Consider the following 15237-nt stretch of genomic DNA (forward strand, 5'->3'; position numbering starts at 1 on the left):
TTAGTCATGGTAGAATGGAGATAAACATACTGTGTTTTCAATGTAGAGCTAGGTTACCTGTAGATTTAACCCCGCTAAATTGAATTTGGAACCGAACGCGCATGCTCAAAGGACGCAACTCGGCAGATACTGCGGCGCCACCCTCGCACCCCCCTAGAACAGACAGACTGAATCTACGCCAGCAAAATGTAGTCTTTTTCAAAGGAGACTATGACAGGATTCCAGGGTTGGTTGGTTGTTTTGTTTTTTAACACCGCACTCAGCAATATTCCAGCTACCGTATTCGACGTAATAAGCGCCCAGGGCGCTCTCAAAATTAGAAACATGAGGCTCTTATTAGAATATTATTTCGGTCGAAAAAACAGTGTTGAAAAATAAATTTCGTGGTTTATGCTGACAGCCTGAAATGTTTATATACGACATATATATTTTTCAAGAATTTAATTGCCTATAATTAAGGGTGCATATGACACACGAGTGCGTATTATACGCGAATAAATAAGTCTTGTGTACATTGATCAATCCGAAGGGGTGCTAATTGGGATTGTTCACTAGCCAGTATATTAGCAAATATCGCCGTGGGCGCTTATAAGAGCGGGGCGCTTAGTACGTCGAATACGGTATATGACGACGGACTGTAAATAATCAAATCTGGACCAGACAGTCCCGTGATTGATGTCATGAGCATCGATCCACACAATTGGGATCGATGACATGCATCAACCAAGTCAGCGAGCCTGACCACCCGATCCCGTTCGTCGCCTTTTACGACAAGCATAGTTGCCTTTTACAGCAAGCATCGGTTGCTGAAGACCTATTCTACCCCGGATGTTCACGGGTCAGAGGATTCCAGGGGTTTACCTTGATTTACAAAAGTGGGGTCAAGGGGACCCCCAATGATTAAATTTAAGTGAGTGAGTATGGTTTTACGCTGATTTTGGCAATATTCCAGCAATATCAGGGCGGGGGACACCACAAAAGGGCTTCACACATTGTACCATGTGGGGAATGTAACCCGGGTTTCGGCGTGACGAGCGAACGCTTTAACCACCAGACTACCCCACCGCCCCTGATTAATTTTAAGGGTCCTTGCAGGCAACATGAGGGTCCTGTATTCATACAGTAAAGTAATGAAATGGTGTAGGGACTGTACATCATGGTACATGCTGCACATTTGGATAATTACTTAGAGCTTGGAATGAATCAATGGTAATGTGGACAGTGGTCATCATGGTCATGATTGATGGGGGAAACGACAGACACCCATAACTGCTCTTGCTACGCTGGAGATACAATGAATATTACTGTGCTTGCTCGGCAAGCAGTAGATTTGTTTTTGGCATCAATTCTCTACATTTGTGCATACTGGGATTCTGAGGAGCATCACCTCTCCGTGCTGACAACCACTGGCCTGGCCCGAATGGATTATTTACAGGCCTGGATATAACTTGAATATTTGCTGACTGTTGCATAAAACGACACTCAGGCCTGGATATAACTTGAATATTTGCTGACTGTTGCATAAAACGACACTCACTCACTATAAGCCTTAGAAAAAATATATCAGACAACCTAGTTTCTATTATTCTAACATCAAAATTACCCAATTACCTAACTATATAAAGCTGCACTCAGCAATATTCCAGGTTTATGTATAGGACAGGAGCTAGAAAATAACCAAGCCTGGACCAGAAAAACCAGTGATTGGTTTCAATAGCTAACATCTACGCAATTTTGAGGGATGGATGACACACAATCAATCACCTAGCCCGACCACCCAGTCCATTTAATCGTCTGTTACGAGCATAGCTTTCTGAGGACCTATATTATTACCTGGAACCCCCATCAACATGATCAAACCTCATATTTGAATATTCACCATGTTTGTTTACATGTTGTTAATTCCAAAGAATCATCATATTTACTATACTAACAAAAATATTCTGAATAAAATCACATTGGTTTTTAAAAAAAAAAATTCATACGTGTTGCATTTTCCATGTTAAAAAATGGCATTCTTATTTTCATAGTGTGACCTCGGAACCTTTGTCATTGCAGAGAGAATACCATGTCAACACTGACATCTACGAAACAATGTGATCTGCACCAGCCAAGATGATCGTAAGTTGGTGAACAAAGTACTCCTGTGTTATGTGAAGCATGTGTCTGAGGCAGCTCTCACACTGAAGGTCTACATGGTGAATCACTGCATAATAACTGTGCTCCACACTCTCTCAATGCATGTCATTCTGCCTCAGTGTAGCCCATGAATGTCAGGGTATTTTAACTATTTAGGTCAAATAAATAATAGTTAAATAAACATGACAATATCAACCCAACAAGGTCCGTTTACTTTGCTATAGAGACCTGTGAAGATCCGGGGTAAAACAGGTCTTCAGCATTACCCATGCGACTATGCTTGTCGTAAGCGGCGACTAACGGGATCGGGTGGTCAGGCTCGCTGACTTGGTTGATGCATGTCATCGTGTCACAATAGCGTAGATTGATGCTCATGATGTCAATCACTGGATTGTCTGGTCCAGATTCGATTATTTACGGACCGGCGCTACATACCTGGAATATTGCTGAGTGCTGTGTTAAACAATAAACAAACAACTTTGCTATAGATCTAAGCTAAATAAATAAATATCAAATCACCCGATCTACTGCGCATGAAAAACTTATATTATCACGATTATGATACCTATCGAGGAAAGAATGAACCTCAACATGCTCAAATTACTGATAAACCAGTAATGTGGCCCACCCTTACCAGTGAGGATCTGGGTTATAATTGGTTTTCAGTAACCCATGCTTGTCTTGAGAGGTGACTAACTTGATTGGTTGGACACTGGTCATACTAGCTGACTTGGTTGATGCATGTCATCATATTCAGATTGTGTAGATTGATGCTCATGATATCAATCACTGGATTGTCTGGTCTCGACTTTATTAGCTAGACTGCCGTCATATAGCTGAGTGCTGAGACATAACATGCTTAATATTAAGAAAACGATGAAAACATTATCATCAGGACATTTTTTTACAATTTCTCTAAATAGTTCTTGGTAAGTATACGTAACTTATTACTTAAATGTTTATTCGATTTCCAACATGGGTACAATGTGTGAAGCTTGTTTCCTGTGTCCCCCGCCCTGATATTGCTGGAATATTGCTAAAAGCGGCATAAAACCTCACTCACTCACTCACTTCAATGGATATACTGTTGCAATGAAGCTATTAACACCCAACACAAAATATGGCCACAATCTCAAACTTTGTCAATAATCCCTTAATCCAGGGACGTCTAATGAGGCATTGTGTTTAACTAAGGATTCTAATTGTCCAGTTCTGCTGTCTTTTGTCACTATACATGGGCCAACTAAACATTACCTTGTTAACAAGTTGGATGTTGTTTTAATTCAGTGCATAATTAACACTATTATAGGTCTATATAAAAAATTCAAGGCCATATGAATAAATATCACCCACAGCTTTGCTGTCATACAGACTCTGAAACAAATATATCGGATACTGCCTATGCAAGTCTATGATGTTTGGCAAGTCTAGATTACAGCAGTATCTGAAATTGAAGAAAGTCCTTCTGCTCTTTTTTATTATATTTCATAACTATAATTTAACAACTTTTTTCTGTAAAATATGTTCATTTCAGAGACTAGATGTAAGTCTACCTGGTTGATATCACCAACATATTTGCTAATAGCACACAGTCTTGCTTATAGCACACTCAACTTTGCTTATAGCACCAACAGACATGCTAATAGCACACAGTCTTGCTTATAGCACACTCAACCTTGTTGATAGCACCAACAGACATGCTAATAGCACACAGTCTTGCTAATAGCACACTCAACCTTGTTGATAGCACCAACAGACATGCTAATAGCACCCACACTAGTGCTAATAGCACCCACATGCCAACACAATATCACCACTGACAGGTACCACAATGTTCTAAAGTCACATCAAAGTATCTTTAATCACTGTTATCACCTATTATAATTATTATCACCCTCTAGTCCAGATACCACAATCAAATACCCATCAAGCGATGTAACAATGTGTAATATTACAACAATGCTTTGGGCTATCACAGGTGATATACACATGATATGTCTCGCCCAAGGCTAATGCTGAAGTATCAACACCAACTTCAGCTGTTGAAATCAACATCCTTGTCGATGATTGATGCAATAATGTCGTTGATTTCTTTGGTCAAATTGATTACCAGGAAGAGGATCTTCCTCTCTCTCCCTCCACTAAAGATATCACTCTTCAGGGCATAGGGCAATTGATTCTGTTAGCTGCACCCTCAAGGGACTGAGTATCCCTGTACTACAAATCCAAAACAAAACATTCATTCAAATTGCCTAAATTATTCTGACACTTTAATGTCCCTTGGGCTGTTTGATGAATCTTAGTCTGAGAAAGAATTCATAGCAATTAGAGTTTGCACTTTTTTTTGTCTTTCAGGTTTCCCTGATATTTTTAAACATACATATAGGCGAATTTACAAATATTACAAAAAAGCCAATTTTCAGTCTCATAGAGAACATTTAAAAAAGAAAATTACAACATTTTCACTAAGTAATAATCTTTCAGGCTTTTACAGTACACAGAAATGTGCATCCAGTACGTACAAACGAAAGAATGGACCCAGAAGAGATTATATTGCATCCCAAGGGACACACAATAATAACATTCATCATGTTCATTGGATGAAAACCTCGACAAGAAGTATAAAGGTCTTGTAATTAAAGTAATTATCAAATATTACAGTACACTACACCATTTCATTACTTTACAGGACCCTCATTTTTCTTGTAAGGACCCTTGAAAATATTTGTTGTGGGTTGGATCAATCTGATTAAAATCAGATCTTAGCTCTCGCTATTGCTAAACAAAGATATGAAGACATCCCATTGCGGGTCACGTCAGAACGACCTTTCATCCGACTAATCAAAGTGTCGCTTACCAGATCATGAAAGTGACAGTCGGAGTGTATTTTCTAATCATGCAACCTCTAAAAGTTAACACAGAGCATTCTGAATAACAATTACGGCCCCTACCACCGATTCCGTCAAAATTATCGCATGTCTCTTGCTTCCGTTGGATAAACATTTGAACGGAGGAGGCGTTGCACAGTACCATATATTAGACATTCCCGAATGTTTGTTTGTTCAGTTTCCAAAATTTTAATCGAGAACTGTGTCAACATATTTTTCCATTGTAGTCTGAAATGGAAGTCGCCAGGTTGAAACAAGTTGAGAAAGCTGCCTTCTTATTGGCTGATGTCGATTTCTTGTTAGTTATTTCAGTGGTCGGGCAAAGTTCGTGAACAATGGTAAAAGGTCATTCTGACATGACACATAATAGGATGTCCTCAGATCTTTGCTTAGCGACAGCGAGAACATTTTTTTGATTTGTTGTTTTACGCCACACTCAACAATATTCCAGCTATATGATGGCGGTCTGTAATTAATCGAGTCTGGACCAGAAAATCCAGTGATTTACATCATGAACATCAATCCACGCAATTGGGATCGATCACATGCATCAACCAAGCCTGACCACCCGATCCTGTTAGTCGCCTTTTACGACAAGCATAGTCGCCTTTTACAGCAAGCATGGGTCCCTGAAGACTTATTCTATCCCGGATCTTCATGGGTCAGCGAGAACTTAGATCTGATTTTAATGACATTGTGGGTTGGATTGACACAGAGTTTTGTAAGGCATGATAAAACCCTGCTCTTTCATCATTCAGATTACTCGAAACATAAGTGTGATTACGAAATATAACACTAAGCCAATAAAACAAATCCAATGAACACACAGCAATGTGACCACAAGTCAACAATTCCTTATCTGAATGATGATAATCTTGACTCAGACTTTACATGCTTTAACCATGATCTGATCCTTGCTCTAGCACAACGAACACGTCTACTGTAGTAATTACCCATTCAGAGCTCATCTCTTCTTTAATCTGGGTTCAGCTATTCAAGTCTTCAGCTGACATTTCCTGCAGTATACACACTGCATAACACCACCAGCATTTGCTTGAGCCATAGAATTTAAGGCATTTTCAAGGAAATGAACACCCAAAGGCTTTAAGTAAGGCCTAATGACAAATGTGCTCTGAAAATGTTGAAATTACAAATTTTGATCCACTCAACTTTTCAATTTAAGGCAATGGTCATAAGGAAGAGAATTAATGGACGTCACCTTCTTCATAATCATCATCATGATCATATAAATAAATAAATAAATCAACATCCAAAAATTCTCTTTGTTATGTGTTTCACTTCTAAACATGCTAAATGCCATTTGAAACCTTGCAATGATCATACTTCTCAAGGTTAAAATTAAGACCCATATGTGCTTATATACAGATCAATCTGACATCATACCTCCATTTCATTGTCAGAATCGTGAGCATGGCTTCATTTACATCCAAATACACTGGCAAAAGTCCCACAAAGGCAGGGATAATTCTAGAGTGGGGCCTTGTGCTTTTAGCCCCTAAATTTGAAAAAAGGACCACATTTTCACATACATTGGGGCATTCTAACATAGTGCTGTATGGGCGTACCCATACGGAATATAAGAATCTTTCACATAAAGGGCCCATGTCAGAAAATTCCGAGAGTGAACCCTACAAAGGTTTTCAACACTATTTATTGAGCAAGATACAGACGAATCTTTGGCTACAAAATCCCATCATGCAGTATTAGATACAAGATAACTGGGTAGTTACCGAACAGCAAGGTTAACATGGCTGAAGCCTTTTCACCATAGGTTATCATGTAATTGATAGTGTTACTGATGCTATAAACTGATCCAATAAACTTGATATCACGATCCGATAAATATGCAAATCAGGTCACATAGGAAGTACTTGTAATATGCTGCATTAGGGTCATGAAAAGGACATCTTGACCATGTTGACCAATGCCTAATTTCAGACACTGAATGATTTTGTATTGTTTTTTTATTCATGAACAGTAGTGACATTGGGAAGACATTTGCTGTTACTTAGTCTCAGACTAGTCAGCAGCATTTAAAATTCACGTTAGTCTGTTTGCCCAAACCTGCAAGATTGTGAGTGTGTTTTGTTTAACGCCACTTGTAACAGTATTCCTACAATAGCATGACAGAGACACCAGAAATGGGCTTCACCCATTGTACCCATGTGGCGAATCAAACCCAGGTTTTTGGTGTGACGAGCAAATGCTTCAACCACTAGGCTACTGCCCCTACAGATTTGTGCTGAGGACGATTTAAAATAGCGACCTTGACCCCACCTCCGCAATACAAGCTGGCAGCTGACTGCGGTGTGGGGTTAATCAGATACTGCTATAGAGTACATGCTATGGAAGATAATCAATACAAAATCAGCATCTCTTTGTCTTCCTCTTACATAACGTACTCAGCATCCTCATTGAGGAGTCACACAGACAGGCATGTTAACAGATATAAGTATTCAAAATATGTCTCATTTTCAGCTTCCATGAGTGCAGTTCAGTTGCATCTGGAGTGAACCATTTTATACCCACATTGACTGTTACTTGTCATGCATTGTTTTTGGTAGCTTTTCCCATCACCTTCAAACCCTTGAAGATCCCGGGTAGAATAGGTCTTCAGCAACCCATTCTTGCTGTAAAAGGTGACTATGCTTGTCATAAAAGGTGACTAACGGGATCGGGTGGTCAGACTCGATGACTTGGTTGATGCATGTCATCGATCCCAATTGCGTGGATCGATGCTCATGATGTCAATCACTGGATTGTCTGGTCCAGACTCGATTATTTACAGAGCGCCGTCATATAGCTGGAATATTGCTGAGTGTGGCGTTAAACAACAAACAAACAAACCATCACCTTCAACATGCACTTTTCATTCTTGTTAACAGTCTTTGGGGGGTTGGGGGTTGGGAGTTGGGGGTGATAGGGGTCATTGGTGGGGGATGGGGGGTCATGGGTGTGGGGTTTGGGTGGTCTCCAAGACATTACAGTGTCCCCGTTGCCTTGTGGACTGGCAGATACCCCTAATTTTTGTCAGTCTCAACTTTCAACAAATAAAAAAAAGTTTGAAAATAACCTGGCTTTAATTCTTTCAACATCACGTCCAATGCAATGGCGTCATCTCTGGTAACTTAGCTAGATCTACATGTCATTCACAGTCACACAAAGTTCAGTCACAATTTTTTCTCTTCTTTTTTTTAATATTTCAAGAATACATGGACTAAGCCACTACAAATATACATTAACCCCGAAGCAAAGCAAAACGTTATTTCCTTGCACTAAAATAGACAAACGGAAACCCTGATGGTAACAGACAGCTGACTTCATTCGAAAAACATACATATATGAATATCGCCAATGTTTTGTTTAACATGTTTAACAACAAAGATTTATAAGGTACTTTATTTGTCGATCCACAGGGACTGGCAGTCACATGAATTATCGGTCCAAGCCTTAGTTTAACAGTAAGAACCTGGTAAATACTGGTGAAGGGAATACTGCATGAACTCAGGAGGTCTAGACTAGTAACACTTGATCATCATGAATTTCAGTCCTATCATTTGACAGGTATGACAAGCTCATGAGAGGGGGCCTTCAATGATAGATTGAAGAACGTTTGACATTGAAACTCTGAGTCTTTAGTGTATATTCTACCACAACAGGAACATACATTATATAACAGGCAGCCTTCATATTTCATTAGTTTTAATGATTCATTGGTTGGTTTGTTTGTTGTCTAACGACGCGTATTTTTTTATTACACTACCCTCAGCAATATTCCAGCTATATGACAGCGGTCTGTCAGACAATCTTGTGATTCTTATTGTGAACAACGATCGGATCCACGTCGATCCACGAAATGTCAGCCACAATTTTTATAATTCAGTCACACTTTGTTGCATCCCCAAAGGCTCCCACTGTAAATATTTTCTGTCTATTCTCAAATTGTTTGCATAATGGACACAAAATTTATGTCCAGTAAAACCCTGCATTAACCCTTCTGTTGTCCTTTCTCCAAGGTCCAAGCAGGATAACACCGTTAACAGTGACAGGTGAGTGCTTTGTTTGTTGAAGGGTTAAACTTAAAGGCCGGACCATCATGGCCGCCAGCTGTTGAAGGTCATTAAGTGCAGAAAGTCACACTTCCTGTCTGTATCAGTAGGAACAATAACATCAACACTGGATATGTTTTTAAGGACAATTTGGATATTAATTCTTAAATTAAATTCTACAAACAGCTTCATGTTTTATGATCACACATGATTAGCAAGTGAATGCAATCGATGTCATGTTCCAAAATTCACATGGGTCTGCAATAGGGCTGTTACGATTCACTCGCGTATTCGGTAAATCGAACCGTATCCATTCATGAATTGAATTTGTTATTCGTGGCCACTAATATCGAATATTTTTGAATATGCAAGCATCTGCATATTTATATACCCTGTACCAAAAAATATCATAAGAACATATAATATGCATAGATTTCTTCAAACACAACACTCTTATAATATTTAGTTTGACAGTATTGTGGTCACTGGTCAATGTAGCATTTGAGCAGATACTAGTTCCTGGATAAGTGCAGAATATAAATGCATAATATATTAATCATTAACAAACCATGTCAAATAATTTACGTTGTCAATGTTTCACTGAATATAACAAATAATACAAATAATATTTCAGCTGCTACATCAGACTTGTTATTGTATTCGTGAATTAATATTCGTATTCTTTACCCTATATTCGTGATACGAATCGTATTCGCCTCATAGTGTATTCATTGCAGCCCTAGTCTGCAAGCTAGTCGACATGCAGACCCAGTAACAAACAGTCCAGTTTAGTAGTAAGTAGGCAAGTTTCTCTGGACTCCATTATATTATATTTTAATTAGATAAATTAACAACTATTATTTTCTGTAAAATATTACATTTCAGAGCCTGGGTGTCAGTCTATCCATGAGCCTGTGGTAACGAAATTGTGACGAGGACATGTAAGAATCTAATGATGGTAGTTGCCATTGACTAGTAGCATTTGAGGTCTATAATTCTAGTCAGTTCTCAATGCTTCAATTTTGCTACAAATTGGAATTTAATAGCTGGCAGGAAATGTAAACAAAGTAACCAGTTTTGAAATAAGTTTCCACTAGTCCTCTCGACCAGTCTTCAGCAACCCATGCTTGTCATAAGAGACGACAAAGGGGATCAGGTGGTCAGGCTCGCTGACTTGATTGATGCATGTCATCGTATCCCAAACGCAAAGATCAATGCTCATGATGTCAATCACAGGATTATCTGGTCCACACTTACTTATTTTCAGATCACCTTCATGTAGATTGAATACGACTGAGTGGGGTGTTAAACAACAAACAAACAATACCAACTAATATTTTTTACAATAATTTCTACAATCACCATGATTACAAATCCCACAATGAAACTTTCAAAATTGTAAGGCTCAGGACTATTCATTTAATTGAATTCCCTACTTATCATGTTCTATTACGTTCTATATAATTTTGTACATCCTGGTCGTGGGATATCAGCTATTTATTTCCTTACATATGTCAAACTCAAATCCTAGGGATAGGAAATAACAAGATTCATCTCATTACACCCAAATTAAGCTTGAAATTCAAGGCATCCTTGTTATTACCCATATATAATAAATGTTAAAGATTTAGGTGTCCCAAGATTCAAATACCATTGCACATCTCAAGGACACTTAATTTCGAACAGGGCATTTCCAAACAGAGACAATATCAAGGGCAGATCCAGCAATTTATACATGTTATAAAAGGTAGGGGTCCAAAATATCAAAATCCTGTCTCATGATTTTACTGCCTACAACACAACATACTACATTTGGTTTTAAAAAAAGTGTGTGTGTGTGTGTGTGTGTGTGTGTGTGTGTGTGTGTGTGTGTGTGTGTGTGTGTGTGGTCTGAATATAGTTATCAATACGGTGTCTATATATGTGTTCAATGAAAAAAACTTTGAATGTCCTTACACCTTACATATCAAAATGAATAATGATGTATTGTTTTGTATTAATACATGGGATTTAATATATGTTACCAATATTGTTATGTACCAGGTTGCACATCGATATGAGGATAAATAATTCACTCAACTATCTGAACCCTTTTTACTCATATCAATCACATCAAACATTTGTTTACTTTCCACCAGCGTGGATGTTATCAATGCCCTCTTGTTCATCATGTTAACTATTGTTTTGATCACTTTTTTTTCTAAATGAAAGAATCAACTACATATATACTATAGGTAAGCCTTCAAATTCTGAATGAAAAACAAGGATCGTCTGTTCCGACCCTTACACAACACTGAAACAGATCCGAGCCAAATCTGCCCCTCCCATTTCGCAGATAAACATTCCCCATATTGATCAGCTCAGTGTTGTAAGTAAATAAATTACTCGTTGGTGCATTTCCATAGGTACTCATGCTCCAAGCTTTTCATAAATGATCAGATGGCAACAAATTTACTTTCGGATCATAGCAACAACAAAAAGATTCATGAAGTCGTAATCAATGAACAATTATTTTGGTATGTGTCATTGTAATCATGGTAATACGAAATTCACATTATTGATTTGACATTATGATCATTGAAATCGCCATATTTGTCCGAGCTGTCCGACATCGAAATCGTACGATCTTTGTCAGTTACTTTCACAGGCTGTCAAATCAGTCAATGTAGATTTTAGCAGGTGCCCGCCTGTCGACTTGACCAAACAGGTGTCCATAATTACTTCAACTCCTCTTACCTTGCAGTAAAGCTCCGCTGCAGACATTGTGAAGTATTTCTCAACGTAATCCTATCGAAATCTCCCTTAGATCATCGTCATCAAGCAATCTGCCATACAATAATACCGAAATATTATCACTGCTATAAGACATAGGGGTTTGAGGTGGCAGCCATCTTAAATCTTGAGATCTTCATTTCCGCCCACCTTCCGACTTTCAAAGGGAGGTAATTTGTCATTACTGTGACTCATCGAGGTGACTTTGTTGGGCGGGGACACGCGTTCGAATCTACAATGAGCAATGAAATAATTTTAGCTGCATTCAAATGTGTTATCTGACAAACAGGGAAATAAATACAAGCTAAACATACAATTCGAAACGATTGCGATGTTACAAATTACACTTCCATCAGATTTGTAAATAGCTTTGACGGATTATTGAAATTTAACCCAAAACAAGTAACCAGCTTCTAACAACTACTTAATATAATAATACGAATTAAATTAGACTTTTTTCTGTACATTAACTTTCTCTATGATGGACTTTTCATGTTCTTGTGAAAAAATGGTCCAAATTCGTTTTAAAAGGTACAAATACTTCGATTACCCACATAGGTACAATGTGTGAAGTCCATTTTTTGGTGTCCCCCGCCGTGATATTGCTGGAATATTGCTAAACGCGGCGTAAAACCATACTCACTCACTTGCTCCTATTGTTTGAGATATGACATGACAACTTATCTCCTCATTGCGGTTGTATTAACCAATACCGTATGCAACGTAATAAGCGCCCAGGGCGCTTTCAAAATAAGAAATAGGGGGCTCTTATTAGAATATAATTTTTGTGAAAGAGTTGAAAGATCGTAAATTTCGTGTTTTATGCTTACAGCCTGATATGATACAAATGAAAATTCTGTGCGTATTATACATTCCAGATATATTTTTCCAGAATTTAATTGCCCGTAAATAAGGGTACACATAACACACGAGTGCGTATTATACACGAATAAATAAGTCTTGTGTACATTGATCAATCGGAAGGGTGCTAATTGGGATTGTTCACTAGCCAATATATTAGCGAATATCGCCGTGGGCGCTTATTGGAGTGGGGCGCTTATTACGTCGAATACGGTAGTAAGATATAAATTTTGCATGTTAATGTTTTGTATTGTCCTGGAGAGTATTTTTTACATACAAATGGTTTGCTTGTTTACTGATCCTGTTTCATGTACATTCTGGGAATAAAAATATGTTTACAACAAAACAACTTCTTAGTTCTGAATGTGCAGCGTGTGTATACACGTATGTGTCATCATGCACAAGATTATACTGTGTCGGTCAAAAATATATTCAATTTTGATATTGTTTTGCAAATAGCATCGCGCAGCAGGTATGACAACTTACATGCAAGAAACGTATTAAAATTCTTCCTGTGGGCAAACCGACCAAATTAAACAACTGATGAAACACGCGAGACTCACAAAATCATTTCTATAGATACACTGTCTGTAATAGATGCACTATGGCACGACCCTGGGGTATTTATACACTCATGCTATACTTATCTTTTCTTTATGTCCAGCGGCTACCTACTTAAAGTGGAGGGGTTGCATAAGGTACTCCTCAAATTCCGCCCATCATTGACTTTTTTTAACTACGCCAGATAACCCCCTACAACCCTTTACATTTGACGCATTGAAAGCATGCAACTTCGTAACGCGGGAAAGAAGATATTTTCACTTACCACAATTTCAAGACAAACGTAGATTGCGATGCGACTCGTTCGTTTGTCGCCATATTGCCAAACGAAAACTGTATATGTTAAGGCTCTGTCCATCACGTATATATCTAACGTCCTTGTCAATGTACGCGGTAAGGAGCTTGAATTGAGAGAGAGAGAGAGAGAGAGAGAGAGAGAGAGAGAGAGAGAGAGAGAGAGTGGTGTGCTAATAAATGTGGTAATGAAAATTTAAGTTACATTTGCCTCCTAATTCCTGTGTTTCGATTATGCGCCCTGCACGAAGTTGGCTCCATCCATCGGAAACGCTGTTGAAATCATCACGAAGATTCGATTCTATTCACAGGGCTTCATTAAAGCACTTCGTTGACAAAATTGAGTTGATGGTCGAAAAAAGAAAGCGCGAATATATACTCAAAGGCAAATGTTATTATGATCAATGTTCTTTTGTTTGAGTAAACTTTGATTTCTCTTTGAGTTAGACGCGAATAGCTGCAATATTGCTGATGCGACTTAAAACAATATTTACTCACTCACTCTCTTTTTGTGTACTTGTGTTTACTGAAGATGGACACCATAAACAAGGGCTTTACACAAATACAGAAGAGACCACAAAAGTATTCGTACGTTTATGTTTTAAAATTATGAATAAAACTTGAGCATAAACGCTATATTTGCTTTTTACTTTTTATCATGGACACCATAAACAAGGGTTTTACAAAAATACAGAAGAGACCACAAAAGTATTCGTACATTAATGTTTTAAAATTATGAATAAAACTTGAGCATAAGCGCTACACTTACTTTTTACGATTAAAATCAAACCATTTGTTTTATTGTAAATAAAACCCCATAAAGTAACGATGTCATTCCCATTGACTGATGATTATAATGGGTTAGCTGAACCATGAAAACAAATTTGGCTTTCATCCTGCAGTTTGTTTGTTTATTTGTTGTCGCACCTAGCAATATTCCAGCTATACGACGGTGGCCTGTACATAATTGAGTCTGGACCAGACAATCAAGTGATGAGTATTGTGAGCAACGATCCACTCTGCCGGGGCGTATGAGGAGACGCCATCAACTAAGTCACCGAGACTGACCCCCCGACCCATTTAGTCACCCCTTTCTACCAACATAAGTTGCTGGGGACCTATTCTAACCCGTACCACCGATTGCACCCTGCAGGCGGTAAAGATCGACGTCTGAGTGATTCAGGGCTGAATGTGGTACTTGTTGTTACAAGTGAGGATTTTACCCATTTGTCTACCCACGGTCCAGGAGAGGTAGTAGTAGTGAGTGAGTTGTGTTTTACGCCGCTATTAACACTATTCCAGTTATATCACGGCGTGTCAGCTTAATGTGGGAGGAAAGCCCGAAGTGATGCAGGTCTCAGACGTTTACCACTTCGGTGAAACCCACGAGCGCGGGCATTGTGTTGATGTCCGATATCAAACGCAACAGACCGATTCCATGGGCTAGTGTTCTAGTGGTAGAGCGGAAGGTCGGGGTTCGATCCTCGGCCGCGTCATACCAAAATACGTAAAAAAAATATACTTGTTGTTACCCTGTCTGGCGCTCGACATTGAGTGGCTACTTATAAAAGGACTGATCGGCTCGAATAATGTGTCTGAGTGGGGGTATTCATGTGGCACGGTATCTCAGTGGGCTAGCACTATGAATCGGC

The 15237-nt window shown here is 38.6% G+C and overlaps 1 long non-coding RNA gene across 1 annotated transcript in view; it reads left to right on the forward strand.

Annotated features, from left to right (window-relative positions):
* Nucleotides 1-10908, forward strand: part of LOC124140786 — a 30355-nt gene extending 19447 nt beyond the window's left edge. The window contains exons 2-4 of the long non-coding RNA XR_006861956.2: nucleotides 2059-2121; nucleotides 9065-9097; nucleotides 9983-10908. This is a non-coding gene — a long non-coding RNA (uncharacterized LOC124140786). The remainder of the gene's footprint in view (nucleotides 1-2058; nucleotides 2122-9064; nucleotides 9098-9982) is intronic.
* Nucleotides 10909-15237: the final 4329 nt, after the last annotated feature.

Source organism: Haliotis rufescens, unplaced genomic scaffold (genome assembly GCF_023055435.1).
Source record: "Haliotis rufescens isolate VD_foot unplaced genomic scaffold, xgHalRufe1.0.p SCAF_60, whole genome shotgun sequence".
NCBI lineage: Eukaryota > Metazoa > Mollusca > Gastropoda > Lepetellida > Haliotidae > Haliotis > Haliotis rufescens.